The 15165-nt window shown below is 40.4% G+C and overlaps 1 long non-coding RNA gene and 1 pseudogene across 1 annotated transcript; both read right to left on the bottom strand.

Moving 5' to 3' along the window:
- Positions 1-239: 239 nt before the first annotated feature.
- On the bottom strand, positions 240-1026 carry LOC124249378 (E3 ubiquitin-protein ligase RNF13-like; annotated as a pseudogene).
- A 10525-nt stretch (positions 1027-11551) lies between these two features.
- On the bottom strand, positions 11552-12544 carry LOC124249749 (uncharacterized). The gene is made up of 3 exons (XR_006891461.1): positions 12470-12544; positions 12094-12224; positions 11552-11721 (listed from the first exon to the last, which is right to left on the bottom strand). It is a non-coding gene; the product is annotated as an uncharacterized LOC124249749 (long non-coding RNA).
- Between the last annotated feature and the right edge of the window lie 2621 nt (positions 12545-15165).

Below are 15165 nucleotides of genomic sequence, written 5' to 3' on the forward strand. Positions count from 1 at the left end.
ATTCCAAAAAGAAGAGTTGACATGATGCTTGAGTTACGGCACCAGTCTATTACTAGTTATCAGCAAAATGAAGTACACTCCTGCAGATAAATAGCAGATCAGAAAAACCTGTTTCAGTAATCGGACTAAACTGCGGAATACTAAAAAGTAAGTTATTCCTACAGAAATCTCCGAAGGGAGCAAAAACAGTCAAATTCTATACCGAAATAAAGGAAAATAAGCCAATCTCCTTCTGAAGGTCAAACAGTATTTGCTATGTTGTAACCCCATTCACCATTAGAGTGTAGCTGGACCACAACACCGTGTTCACTAATTTCATTTCCTGCATCACTACTGTCGGTATCTTCAGTGTCATCTTCCTCATAGTCTGAAGATTCCGTCATGGTATTGTGAGCAGGATTCCGACAAAGTCCCAAATGACTGAGTGCTGACAGAGCCAAAGATCTAAGTGGAGGGGTATGTTCTGACACTTCAATTTTCTTCCTGACTGCTGTCTGTGTCAGAGTCTGAATTGCCTTGAGAAGGAACAACTTTCTGCTTGCAGACTGGACAGGTTTTTTTGCTTTTAGTTAGAGGATGGTCTACACGTTTGCAATGATAAGCATGGGAACAGGGAAGGATTCTGAGCTTGTCTCCATCTTCATACTCATCCAAACAAATGGCACATACGTCATAGTCATCTCTTTTTTTGAATTTATGTATAGGGAGTTTCTTAAGTTGATCTTTATGAAGTCTATTCCTTCTAGCTGTATGTCTATCCTGGACAAATTTCGTGATCCTGAAAATGGCTATCAAGATGAGACAGCTGCCCACTATGATAAGGAAGGGCATTAGTTAATATTCCAGAGGAAGACTAAAATCTGGAACTAAGAAAACATGGCTCCCTTTTTCATAGGTGAATTCATCTTTCAGGGAATTAGCTGATGATTTGCCAATAAAGACAGATGGAATGTCAATTTTCTTTAGCACATCAACTGTACTTACTGATGTTGGATCCAATGCTAATGAGGTCATTGGAATCAACATTGTGAACTATGGCTCCAACATGTGTTTTAAAAGGATCACTCTGGATTTTTATTGAGAGTAGACCATAGATGGACATAGGCTATTGCAATAATCCAAGTGAGACGTGAGTTGTACCCAGGCGTTGTCAGGGTAAAGGTAGTGAAAGGTGAGAAGATTCTGGGTGTATTTTGGGGGATTTGCTAGATTTTATACAGGGAAAGAGCTTAGTAGAAGAGTCAAAGATGAGTAAATTTGGCCTGAGCAACCGGAGCGGTGGAGTTGCCATTTTTGAAGTACAGAAGGCTGAGAAAGAAGCAAGTTTTCTTGAGAAGATGAGAAATTCTCTTTTGGACATTTTAAGTTTAAGATAACTATTTCACCTCTAAAAGGAGATATCCAGCAGGTAATGGAGTACCTGTCAGGAGTGCAGGGGAGAATCCTCATTGACAATACATGTTTAGGAGTCATTAACTCAAATGGATGATATTTAAAGTCATGGGAGTAGATACGTCACCATGCAAGTGTGTATACAGAAAGAAGTTCAAGACCTGAGTTCTGAGGTGCTCCATGGTAGAGGTATAAACATGAGGGGGAACCAGCAAAGGAAGGTTCCTAAAGTATGCTTCATATATAAAAATTACCATCCTAGTGGAGACTGAGAAGAATATCTTTCATATATTTAAGAATAAATGGCGTACAGCACTGCACATGTATACAGGTTTGACATCAATTCAGGCTTTCATAAGAGCTCCCAATTCAGGCAATCCAGTAGCAAACGATGTAACTGGCTAACAGAAGAGCAATGAAGCTCAAGTCATGGAAATGGCTGATTATTATTGTTGTTGTTGTTGTTGTTGTTAGCAATTTAAACAGAAGAAAAAGATAGAGAATCTGTACTTGTAGGATGACCAACGATCCCAATTTCCCTGAGACTGAGGTGATTCCCAGGATGCAGGATTCTTCAGGGCTAAAACCATGCAAGTCCCAGGCAAACTGAGAGAGTTGGTCAACCTAACTTGATGTCAGTCTTTCATTCAAATCCAGTCCTTCCATCTGATTACCTTCTGTTTTCTCATCTGTAAAAATAGGAGTAATACAGGGTTGCTGCTAAAGAATATTGCACATCAGGATCCCTGACATTTAGTAGATGCTCAATAAATAACAGCTGCTACTAATATTAGGAGAAAACCATCTTGTCTACTTCAGTAAACCCTAAAGACAGCACTCGGCTTTTGGCAAGCAAAATATTTAAAGTTCACAATTATGATTCTGAGTGACTGAGGAACATTAACTTATATTCATTATATTTCTGTTGAGCACTATTATCCATTAATAGGTATGGGGGTCATGACATGAAATAAGGAGAGAAGCCCAAACACAATATTCAGTTTTATGACAAACGGTATTTATACCATCATAATAATATTAACACTGGTTATTGACTTTCAACTTGTATAATGGAACCATAAACAAATGATAGGAAAATTAACCATAGTTTCAGAACAAAGTATAAACGCTGTTAATCTGGATATTGTCAAAGTACAGCTATATCTATTGAAAGTGGGAGCCTGGAAATGTGGTAAAGGGAGGCAAAAGGTAGTGGAAGTATCAAGATCCACGAGAAATAAGATGTAGGGGTTTAAATGTATTGCTTAAAGATGCTCTGACTACAAGAGGAGGAACTGAGAATAGTGACAGTACCATTTTGGAGGGTGGGGAAATTGCAGTTTATGGACGAGGACTAAATCCTTTACCACTGCAGAATGGCAAGGTGTAAGGTTGATAAATTTTAAACAATGGTGTAAAGTTATTGTTGAGAAATACGGAGATATCCACCACAGGAAAAACAAATGGAAATGATTAAAGCAGTGTCTGGGAAGAGGTTGGAGCTGAGGCAAGGAACAGCCTCATATAGGAAACACATGAATCAGGATTTTCATGACAACCCTTCTTCCCTTTCTTTCTCTCTGTTTTGTGATTTTAATAATTTGCATTGATTATATTTCTGAAGGTTGAAAAATCAAAAGAGATGGAAGGGTGTAACATTGGCTGCCCATTCTTGGGGCCGACCTGGTGGCTTCATGGTTAAGTTTGCACCTTCTGCTTCGGCAGCCCAGGGTTTGACGGTTCAGATCCCTGGTGTGGACCTATGAACCACTTATCAAGCCATGCTGTGGCAGGTGTCCCACAAGTCATGTAGAGGAAGATTGACACAGAAGTTAGCTCAGGGACAATCTTCCTCAAAAAAAAAATGGTACCCATTCAAAATCATTTTAAAAAGGATATCTGAGTGCTTAACAGCATTACGCTTGTCAGAAAACTGAGCTAGTTGGAGTGACTCATTCTTTGAATACGTAAGAAAACCAAAATTTTACTTCACCCTGTACTCCTCCTTCATTCTGAAGCTGGGACACCATCTATACGGCTACTGAAAACTGGATTTTCATACCTTGATTGCACTTTGACTATTTAGATAAGACTGACTAATCAAGCAGTCACTGGGTACAGCAGTGCATCCATCTGCTTGGGCTGCTTTAACAAAGTATCACAGACTGGTAGCTTAAACAACAGAAACTTATTTTCTCACAGCCTGGAGGCTAGAAGTCCAAGGTCGAGGTGCCGTCAGGGTCGGTTTCTGATGAGACCTCTCTCCCCGGCTTGTTGACGGCCACCTTCTCGCTGTGTCCTCACATGGCCTCTTCTCTGCACGTGCATGGAGAGAGGGAGAACTCCAGTGTCACTTCCTCTTCTTATAAGGACCCCAGCCCTATTGGGTCAGGCCCCCACCCTTATGTCCTCATTTAACCTTAATTACCTCCCTAGATGACTTATCTCCAAACAGAGTCCCATTAGGGGTTAGAACTTCAACATATGATCTGGGGTGGGGGTGGAGGGCACAGTTCAATCCACAACAACCACCATTTTTAATGAAATCAAATTTCGCCCCAGGATAACAGCTCTAAAATATTGGTTGCCAAACTTTTGATGCTGTGCATTATTCTGTAAGCAGAGTGTTCCTGTCCAGACTGGATTCTGCAAAACCTTCATAACTCACCTGGGCAGTATAATACCATCTCTACCAGGTTTCAGAGGGTTGTTACTGCTCCTGTTGGTCAAGAAGCTTTTCCAGCTGCTCATTTATTGCTGCAGAACTCATTGTTCTGAGTGTCTGTATTAGTTTTCCATTGTTCTGTAACAAATTATCACAAATTTAGCAGCTTAAAACAACACACAGGGGCTGGCCTAGTGGTGTAGTAAAGTTTGCACACTCCGCTTCAGCGGCCTGGGGTTCGCAGGTTCAAATCCCAGGCATGGACCTACACACCCCTCATCAAGCCATGCTGTGGCAGCATCCCACAAACAAAGTAGAGGAAGATGGGCACAGATGTTAGCTCAGGGACAATCTTCCTCACCAAAAATAAATAAATAAAAATTTAAAAAATAAAAATAACAAAAACAACACACATTTACTCTCTTACAGTTCCTTCAGGTTAGGATCTTGGGGCCCTCTTCCAAGCAGAACTCAGTTCATTTCAGTTGTAGGACTGAGGCCCCTGTTTTCTTGCTGGCTGTCAGCTGGGGGTCACTCTCAGCTGCCACAGGCCACCCTCAGGTTTTAGCCACACGGCCTCTTCCATCAGTTCACCACAAGGCTGTTCGCTTTCTTCCAGGCCAACAGAGAAATGTCTCTCTGATGTTTCACCTTTTAAACGGCTCACCTGATTTGACTGAATCCACAGATCACATTCAAATTTTGTCAATTATCCCAACAATATCTATTATAGGTCCAGGAACTACGTATCATTTAGTTGTCGAGTCTCTTTAGTCTCCAATTCCTCAGTGTTTCCTTATCTTTTATGACCTTGATATCTTTTAAAGAGAATAGGCCAGTTATTTTGTAGAAAATTCCTGTAATGGATTGAATGTTTGTGTCCCCCGCAAAATCATACTGTGGACAGATTTTTGGTTCCCCTCTCACTGGTCTAAGAGGTGACTCTAGCAAGCAAATTTCATAGGCTTTAAGTCAGTACAACAAAATCCATGTTGTGCTGTGAAGCAGCCGTGAAGACCATGTTCAGCCTGTGACAAAACGACCTTGCAACCCCACAGCTCATGTCTGGAGATGCCACTGGACAGATGCACAACAGGAAAAGATAAAGGAGGACCTCGCTCTCACATTTCCCAGCTGCATTTCTTAGAGATGGAGGGAACAATTAATGACCTTGGTCCTTGCCTCCCTCCACACGTATATAACATCAGCATCTCTGAACTTGTTTGACGTATAACCAAGGAACTCTTGCTTATGTTACCTTCAACGTATAACCTAGAGAAAAGCCCAGATGTACTCTATCCCTTTTTCTTGAAACCTACTTGCATGTTTTTTTCCTTCTCCTCTTCCCTGCATGTACACTGTTTCGTGAAAGAGACAGAAGCTGCCCTTAAACTCACACCTCTTGGAGCGGTTCCATCAGAGCACTCAGCTGAGTTATTTTCCTGGGGTTCGAACTCCTCACGCTGATTGTTGAATAAACTTCTTCACTAATACCACCTAGTCTCTTTATTTCAGTCGACAATATGTTGAAGCCCCAACCCCCAGTGTGATGGTATTTGGAGATGGGGAGGTAATTAGGTTTAGATGAGGTCATGAAGGTGAAGCCCTTATGATGGGATTAGTGTTCTTATAAGAAGAGAACGAGACCAGAGCGTGCCCTCTCTCTCTTTCCCTCTCTCTCTCATGTGAGGATACAGTGAGGTGACTGTCTGCAAGCCAGAAGAGAGCCTTCCACAGACCGTACCATGCCCGCACCCTTTGCTCAGCCTCTAGAACTGTTAGAAATAACTTTCTGTTGCTTGAGCCAGCCACCCTACGGTATTTTGTTACGGCGGTTCAAGCCAATGTAAGAGGGTCCCTCAATTTGGGTTTGTCTGACTTTTCCTCATAATTACATAAAAGTTATGTATTTTTGGCAGAAATCCCCCAAAGGTGATGCTACCTTCTTCTAATGGCATCCTATCAGGAAGTACAATTGACAAATGTCAATTTGTCCCAATACTGGTGATGTTTTCACTTTTATAAAATAGTATCTGTCAGATTTCTCTGTGGTAAAGTTAACTGAGAAGTATTTGGTATTAATTAATAAACAAGTAATATATAGTGTGTGTGGAGATAATTTTGAAATTATGTAAATATTCTGTTCCTCATCAAGTGGTCACCTACCAGTTTTAGCTTCCACTGATGAATCTTACCTGAATCAATTATTATTATAATGATTGCAAAATGCTTCTAATTCTCTCGTTCCTTCTACACTTATTAGCTGGCAGCTTACTGTGAGAGTTTTCCCTTCTCCTCCAATTATTTATTTCTTTATTCATGCATTTATTTATATCAGTATGGATTTCTATTTTATTGAGTAGATTGTATTTATTATTATTATTATTATTATTATTATTTTGATGCTCCAGTTGTCCCAGATTTAGCTTGTGGAAGCTCCTTTAAGCTGATTCTTGTGTCCTTACAACCTACCCCTTATTAATCTTTGAGCAATTCTTCTGTCTGGCACAAAAATATCTTCCAGGCTCATCTTGTACTTTTTTTCCCATATCTGGAATCAGCCATTTATCCAAGCATCCCTGGTTCCTTTTAGTGGAAAATAGCATTTAGAAACCAAGATCTGGGCACTAGTTATTTTCATTGCTAGTGGGATATTATTGATTTTAGGTCCTCACAGGAGATAAGCTAAAAATACATGAATAGACACCTACAACCTATAAATCTATTTTTACATTAGTCTATCTATACATATTCAAAACCATGAGTTCACACCAATATTTCCAATTCCAAACCAATACCACAGGGTTTTTTCCAGCCTTGGCTTTTCTATACTTGTAATTCTCTTCTCAGATTGTGAGAAATCTGGATTCCATTAGTCTCAATATACTTACTTCTTCGGTCAATTCCCTGAGTGTGTACACAATCTCCTGACGAGCCAGGCTGTCTTCTTGGCCCTGGCCCTGGCCCTGGCCGCCCCAACTATGCTGGCTGAGCCGTTGCCCTCAGTCCCCGCAAACACACCAACCACAAATGTCAAATCCTCAGTCCTTGCCTTCCTGGCCACAGTGGCTAATTCTTTGGCACTGGTGCCACTAATCATGCCAGCTGATTCCTCATCCCCAACCCTGCCAACTATGTTGACTGCATCAATCAAAATGATAACTTTTTAAAAAACCCAGATATTGCTGCCATGATTAAAATTGCTTCCTACTAGAGAAGCAAAAGATACCAGTGGAACAGAATAAAGAATCCAGAAATAGACCTAAGTATGCATGGCATTTTTGTTCATAATAAAAGTGTCATTTCTGATCAGTGAATTTATATGTAATCTAGTCAGTGAGCTAAATAAAATAGTGTGGGGGAAATTGAAGAATTGTTAGGAAAAATAAGGCTGGATTCATAGCTCACTCTTTATACCAAAATTAATTACAAATGAATCAAAGATTTTGCATTAAATAAATTCACACAATTTCTGAATAGAGCATGAATGAATTTTTATTAGATTCTAGAGTGGAAAAGTCCTTTCCAAGAAAGATACCAAGCCAACGAGCTGTAAGGCAAAAGTCTGGTAAATTTAACAACACCAAATTTATAGATAAAGACATAAAGCAAGCCTAAAAATCATTGACAAACTGGGGAAATATGGTTGCAGTTCAGGAAAGCAATTAGCTGATATCCTTAATTTGCACAGAGCTTTACACAGGTAGACAAAATAAATTCAAATAACAAACTCAAAATAGAAAAATAAGCAAAGGACATACAAGCAGTTAAGGAAAATTAAAAGGTAGATGGACAATGATTTTCAGCCTTAAACAAAGGTAAAGCGATGAGATTCAAGGTGATGGATGCACAAGACTTGCAGGCAGAGTGGCTGGCTACACGGAGCCACAGAAACTGTGAACACCCATAACTACCTCTGGAGCTGTGTGGTACAGCAGCCCCCAATCTGTGTGGTCGAGCCTGAGACACAATCATTCTCCTACACCGTCCGGAACATTGTAGAAGTGTAAATTCATGGACTCCTTCTGGAGATGAATTTGGCAATTGATTTCAATATTTAAAAGGTACAGACCCATTGACTCAACAATCCCACTGCTAGGAATTTACCCTAAGGATATACTGATCAAACATATCTCTTCCAGGGTATCTCTTCCACTCTTCAAGGATGTTCTCTGCAGCTTTTTTCATAATAATGAGAGGGGAAAAAAATGGAACCAACTAAATCGTCCACCATTAAGGGCTGGTTAAACAAAGTATAGGTACATCCATCCGCCACCATCAAAAAGGATGAGTTAGTGCTCTAACAGCTGATATGAAAAGGTTTCTAAAGATTTCATATTATGTAAAAAAAGAAAACAAAGAATTCCAATATAGTAGAAACCTTTTTGTATAAACAAAAATTTTTATATAAAGAGATGATACAAATATGCAGCTATGAATAGATTTTTTTTTCTAATTTATGGAGGCTACTTCAAGGTATCTGAAACAGGCATAGCAAGGAGGCAATACCCTTGTTCTGATCTTGGCCTCAGAGATGGGTCCTTTTTGACTCAGAAACCTTAATGGGAAGTCTTTGAGCATGAACAATCTCATGTCTTGCAGTTTGAGATACAATCTAGAGATACCCCTCAATTCTGGGCTCTATCTGGTCCTTTTCTGATGGAAAACAGATCAGTTTTGGCCTAGACTCCTCTCTCTTATAAATCAGGTTCACAATCCCTTACCCATAATTCTGAAACCCAAAAAGCTCTGAAAAAATAGTTTTTCTGTAGCCCATTTCTGTAATTCTACAGTGGTGAAATTTGACCTAAATTGATATGGCCTACTTATAATCTTTATTTGTCCTGCTGAGTGTGAATAATCGTATATCTCACTGTAGAAATATGAAGGTGTTTGTTTATGGGGCATTGCCCCAGACTCTGCTGGAGTGTTTGTACCATACAGTACATGCACTGTTACACTTTATAAACTTCAAAAATTCTAAATTCTCAAACACATCTGGCTCCAAAGTTTTTGGACCTGTATCTTGCTAAAAGAAGCTAGCAGCAGCCAACTCACCCTAAAATTCTGGCTATTTCCAACTGCTTCTCCCACAACTACAGGCTCAGGAGGAACTTGAATCTGCCTTCCTGGTTATCTCAGGCACAGTTGTACGAATCCTATTTCCCCAGCATAACAAGAATCTACAGCTCTCCACTCCCCCACTGCCGGCTGGCCAGCTGCTAAGTCAATGCTACATAGTTTGAATTTTTATTACAGCAGCACTCCACTCCTAGTTCCAATTTCTGTGCTTTTAGAATAGTCTACATTTAACTTAAATTTACATTAAATGTACGGAAATTCTGGAAAAGAGAGGAGTGAGAGCAGCTATGGTGTATGAGGAATATAAACAGAAGTGGAAAAGGAAACTTTTAGATATATTACTACAAACTGCAAGTCTCCATGTTGTTTGGGAGAAATGCAAAGAAAGCACTTGAATTATTGTGAAATTGCTATTTTGTGGATAAGTTATTTATTTGATAGCAATATATCTTTGAGCCATGATGGGTCATGAATTTACAATGAGCAACAACATGTTAAACTGAAAGTTTTGACTGAGGCACCAAAATCTAACATGTATCAGATACCGAAGTAAATAGAGAGACAGAACACCATGCAGAAAAGGGTGAGCAGGTTTCCAAGAGCCAGCGAAATGAGTAATGCACATCAAAGGTACAAAGGGGTTGGGAGGTTGAAGATTAGAAAAGATTTAGGAAAAGGATTCTGTACTGAAGTTCCTACATATCTGAGGGTGTATAAGAAGTGGTGCTTCCCTCTCACCTGAAACATGGTGAGAGGCCCTTCAAGGAGACCACTTTCAGAGCTTAACATGTGTTTCTGGATTGGGGGTATGTGTTTCTTGGTGTGGAAAATGAGAAATCAAATGGGTAAAGATGGACTGTACTGGTAACCAGCTCCCCTCCGCAGTAGGGGAAAATGAAGTATGAGTGTTGCCATGGACCATGTAGGTCACAACAAGGAGAGAGAGATGGCCTGGAGCCCTTCAAAACTCTGACCAAAGAGAATCTCCTAGAAGGGTGATGGGACCCCTACCGAAAGTCTGACAGGAGGACACCACAGGAAGTCCAGAGGCTGAGGAAATAATGTAAGAAGTGCCAGCAGAGGATCCTCTGAAGAAGCCAGTAGAAAGGCCCACAGAGAGTCAGGCACAATGACCTACAAGGCCCAGAAAGTTCTAATCTGTTAATTCACTCAACAACAAATACTTATTGACCACATACGATGCGCCAGAGAATTTTCTAGGCCTCAGCATATGTCAGTGAACTACTGTGGAGCCTGCATCCTTGAAAGAGTCAGTGAGGGAGGGAAGACAAACCATAAAAAATGACATAATAAATATATAAATTACATAGTATGATAGAAATTGCTAAGTGCTGGGGGGGGACGAGAAGCAGGGTGAGATGGGATTGCCTATATTCAAATGTACATGTATATAAATTTTATGTGTATATTTTTTACATAATATATTTCTTACTTTTTTAACAGGATAAGGGTGATGGGAGTTGGAATTTTTTTAACTTGACATTTGTAATAATTTCAAACTTACAGAAAAGTTATAAGAACATTACAGAGAACTCTCATATACCCCCCCACGTAGATACACATGTATGTATGTATACATTTACGTATTATCTATCTGTCACAATTATGGCTCACAGATTCTTATTTTATTTAATCAACTATAATCCATTACTATCCTTATTTATATTGAATACCAAATTTTTCCCAGCACATATTTACTTTTTTGCACAACAAGATTTTCCAGGCTGCCCTGGGAATCAGCCATTTTCCCAAGAGGTCCTGGCTCCTTCTAGTGGGAAATGGTATTTAGAAATCAAGATAATTGAGATCTGGGTCTCTAGAGGTGTTCTTTGCTACTTGGGTGTCATTACTCTTTCAGCAGAAAAAGCTATAAACACACACACACACAGTATGGTCTGAATACTTATGTTCCCCCAAAATTCATAGGTTGAAATCCTAACCTCCAAGATGATGGTATTAGGTGGTGGGGTCTTTGGGAGATGATTAGGTCATGCAGGCAGAGCCCTTACAAAGGAGGCTCCAGACAGATCCCTCACCCTCTTCCACTATGTGAGGATACAGTGAGAAGTCTGAGACCCAGAAGAGAGCCCTCACCAGACCATGCTGGCACCCTGATCTTGGACTTCCAGCCTCCAGAACTGTAAAAACTACATGTCTACTGTTTATAAGCTACCCAGTCCGTGGTATTTTGTTACAGCAGCTGAAAAGACTCTCTCTCTACATATACATATGTATCGAAAATGTGTGTGTACAGTCACGCACTACTCAACAACAGAGAGACATTCTGAGAAATGTCGTCAGGTGATTTTGTCACTGTGTGAGCATCAGAGTGTACTTACACAAATCTAGATGGTATAGCCTACTACTAGGCTATATGGTACTAACATTAAGGGACCACCACTGTATATGCAGTCTGTCATTGACTGAAACATCCTTATACAGCATATACAATTCATACAAATATATACAGAGTATGAGTTCATACGCACACACATACATTGATGAATCCCTCCAATCCTGATGCCTTCAGCTCCAATCCAACCCCACATGGCAGGTTCTCCCTAGATGCAAAAATGGAAGGGGAGGCTATTCACATTTATTTGTATGACTGATGAATGCATATTCTTCATGGGCGGCTTTTTCCCCAAGAGGAAGAAGGGTGAAGCCGAGCCAATCATGCTCAGTTTACTCTTCCCAGAGTCACTGATCAGGTAAGTCATCCCACCTCCCCAGGGACAGCACAGGCAAGGGCATAGAAAGAAACTAGGAGCCACAGTAATTGAGCTTCCTTCACTTGGAAGGAAATGTGAGGCATGGGGATGAAGTGTCCTTCCCTAATACTACTTGCATCTACTCCTTCTTATTTTGTGTTTCCCCTCCTGTTAGTATAGAGAAGTAGTTCTCTTATCAGTAGTATAGTAGTAATACTTTACCTTTTCCTGGATATCTAAGAGGTGTCTCAAAATAAGATGCAGTGGCAGAGACTAGCTGGTTGTTCACCAAATCCTTTTCACCTTGAGCTCCCAGCTAAGCATTTCCTGGCTTCCCGTGCAGGCAGAGGTAGCTGTAGAGCAGGGCAGAGTCAAAAGACTGAAAAAGCTTGGATTCATGAATAAATGCATAAAACATCATCCACTGAATACCCGCATTGAACTGTTTTATGAAAGAGAAAAGAGAAATCTATTGTGTCCAGCCATTGCCGTTTTGAAGTTATTTGTTCAATTTCAGTTAGACTACCCAGACTACCAGATGTCCAAAACTGAACTTGACTCTCCTACCCAAACTCCTTTCCCTGCCACTCTTCCCTACCTTGGTAATTCCTTGGTAATTGACGTCTTTCTCCATTCTATTGCTCAAGACAGAAGCCTTGATTTCTTTCTTTTCCTTACCCTCACACCCAGCCCACAAGCACAGTCTCTTGGTTCTATCTCTGTATTATTCCAGTTTTGCTAAAACAACAAACAAATCCAAACTTGCAGTGAGTTACAATAAATATTTATGCCTCACACACACGTCTGCAAGCTGGCTATGACTGTGCTAGCTGGACTTGGCTGACCTTTGTTTTGTTTGGCCAAGTTTGGCTCCAGATTGCAAATCAGGTTTGGGTCTGCAAGCCATGTGCCTCATTCTGGGACTCAGAGTGAAGAAGCAATGGCTTCCTGAAACAGGCTCTTTTCCTGGGGCGGGGGGGGGGGGGGGGGGGGGGGGGGGGGCGGTGGCAGAAGCACAAAAGAGATGACAGAAATTTTCCATGCCTCCTAAAGCTTCTGGTTGAAATCTCAGTCACAATCTGTGATTATGTTCTTTTTTATTGACAGGTTCCCCTATTAAAATCTAAGTTCTGCTACCGCAGGGCATCCAGTAGGCATTTAACAAGTGTTTATTACAATAATGGTAAGTGAAAGGATTCTGGAAAAGCAGTTTGAGGCTAGACAGTTAAGGATCTTGAAATGCCATGTTTGAGAGTCTGGACTTCATCCTAAAGGCATGGACAGTCCTCAAAGAAGAGCTCTGCTCCCGAAAGGTAACTGTGATGGTCGTTGCGTGATGAATTTTGAAGAGAAGCCAGTTAAAAGGTTACTGTAATTTTCCAGGTCAGAGGAGACTTAAGGCCTAACTAGGGCAGATGGACTAGAAAGGAGGCTGTTTTGAGGTGCCATCCACAAGAACTGGTGATAACAGCATTTATTAAGTGCCTATGGTAGGCCCAGGCTCTGCGCTATCTTCACAATAGCCAAGAATAGGTGTTAGGATACTGATTTCGCAGATAAAAAGACAAAACAAGTTTCAAGGAACTTATGTAATTTCCCCCAGAATCACACAGCTAAACAAATGGCTATTCTAGGATTCCATTACAGGACTATCTGATTCCCAAGCCCAAGAAGCAAAGGACAAGGAGTGATGTCAAGTTTCTACCTAAGGTAATTACTTAGGTGACATCCTTTGCTGAAATACACAAAGGCTTGATGGGCAAGGTCGTGAATGTGGTTTTGGACATCCTGTGGGTGAGAAGCCTGTAACACAGTAAGTGATTCTGCATGAAACAGAAACTGAGTCTTGCTAACTTGCTGAATAGGGTATTTCTTGGAAGGCTATGGGGGCTCACAGAATCAGTGGTTGCAATTTTTAATGGAATGGTTAGAAAAGCCTCTTCGAGAGTTCTGGTCCATCCACTGTTGCAGCCACATGCATGAACAAGGCCTCCACATGTCACCTTGTTGCTGTTCATTCCCTCGAGGGTCAGAGTCTTGGGAGCAAACATCTGATTGGCAAAAATGAAGGCATGTGCCCACCCTCTTAACTGCTCTGAAGTCGGGGACGGGGAGAAAGGGCCCTTGAACTTCTGTATGGCAACAGGCACTACTTTCAAAGAACACACAAAAAATGAGGGATTTTCTTAGAAGAGAATTTGGACTCTAGACAGCCAAAAAAGCCACAGGAGTGGATGCAATCACTAACAGAGAGTCGAAGAAGAGACTCACAGAAGAGGGAGAGGAAAAAATAAAGGATAGTGCTTTGGAGAATTCTGAATACATTTTAAGAGACAGGTTGCCAAAGAGGAACTAGTAAAGGTGAGCAGAAAGAAAAGAATCAGGAGGAAGCAATGTTTCAGAATTCAAGGGAAGAGAGAGTTTATGAGGCAAATGGTAATCTTTGAGAGAGCAGTTTGAGAAGAAGGTTGGAAGCAGAAGACAGATTGTAAATAGAAAAGGAATTAATTAATGGTGAACGAAATAGGGACAGCGTAACCTCTGAGTGTTCCACATCATCACTCATGTTGTTGTAAAGCAACTTGCAAAATCTATTATCCTGTGACAAAAGGAATGTAGGACTTCTGTACTTACTTCAGTTGATCTTCACAATGACCTTGCGAGAAAGCTCTTACCCCCATTTGAAGATGGAGGAAAATGATATCCAATATCCAGTGCTGGAGAGGATTATAAATTTTTTCCTTGAATGCATCTTGTTAACAGATACCAAAGACTTTAAAATGTATGTATTCTCTGACCCAGAAACTCTTTATAGAAACTTAGCCAAAAGAAGTAACATGAGCGTGTGCACAGATTTATCTACAAAGTGGTATGTAGCTTCTTAACAGTAAAGAATTGAAAACAAGCCAAGTCCAACAAGAAAGGATTGGTATGTCCATGCTATGAAATGATGCGCAATCATTACCAAATAATGTTGCAGAATGAACTGTTCAAGAAATAAAAACGGAAATGGCTTACAATTTATGAAGTGGAAAGAGCAGACAACAAAAAACATATGGTATGATTCTATTTTTGCATATAAATGTAGTTTCTTGTGGATTTTTTCTGTATTTTCCAAGTTCCCTACAATAAACAAACATTGCTTTTGTAATGAGATTTTTTCTTCTTTAAAGGAGGTCCTGAGTGGTTAAGTACTTGTCTGTGGTTAAACAGGAGTTACTGGGAAAAGAGGGCCAGAATTATGCTCCTGATTCTTCAACCATTCCTCCTACTACCTCAGGCAAATATCTTACT

The sequence above is a fragment of the Equus quagga genome, chromosome 13 (assembly GCF_021613505.1).
Source record: "Equus quagga isolate Etosha38 chromosome 13, UCLA_HA_Equagga_1.0, whole genome shotgun sequence".
NCBI classification, from domain to species: Eukaryota; Metazoa; Chordata; class Mammalia; order Perissodactyla; family Equidae; genus Equus; species Equus quagga.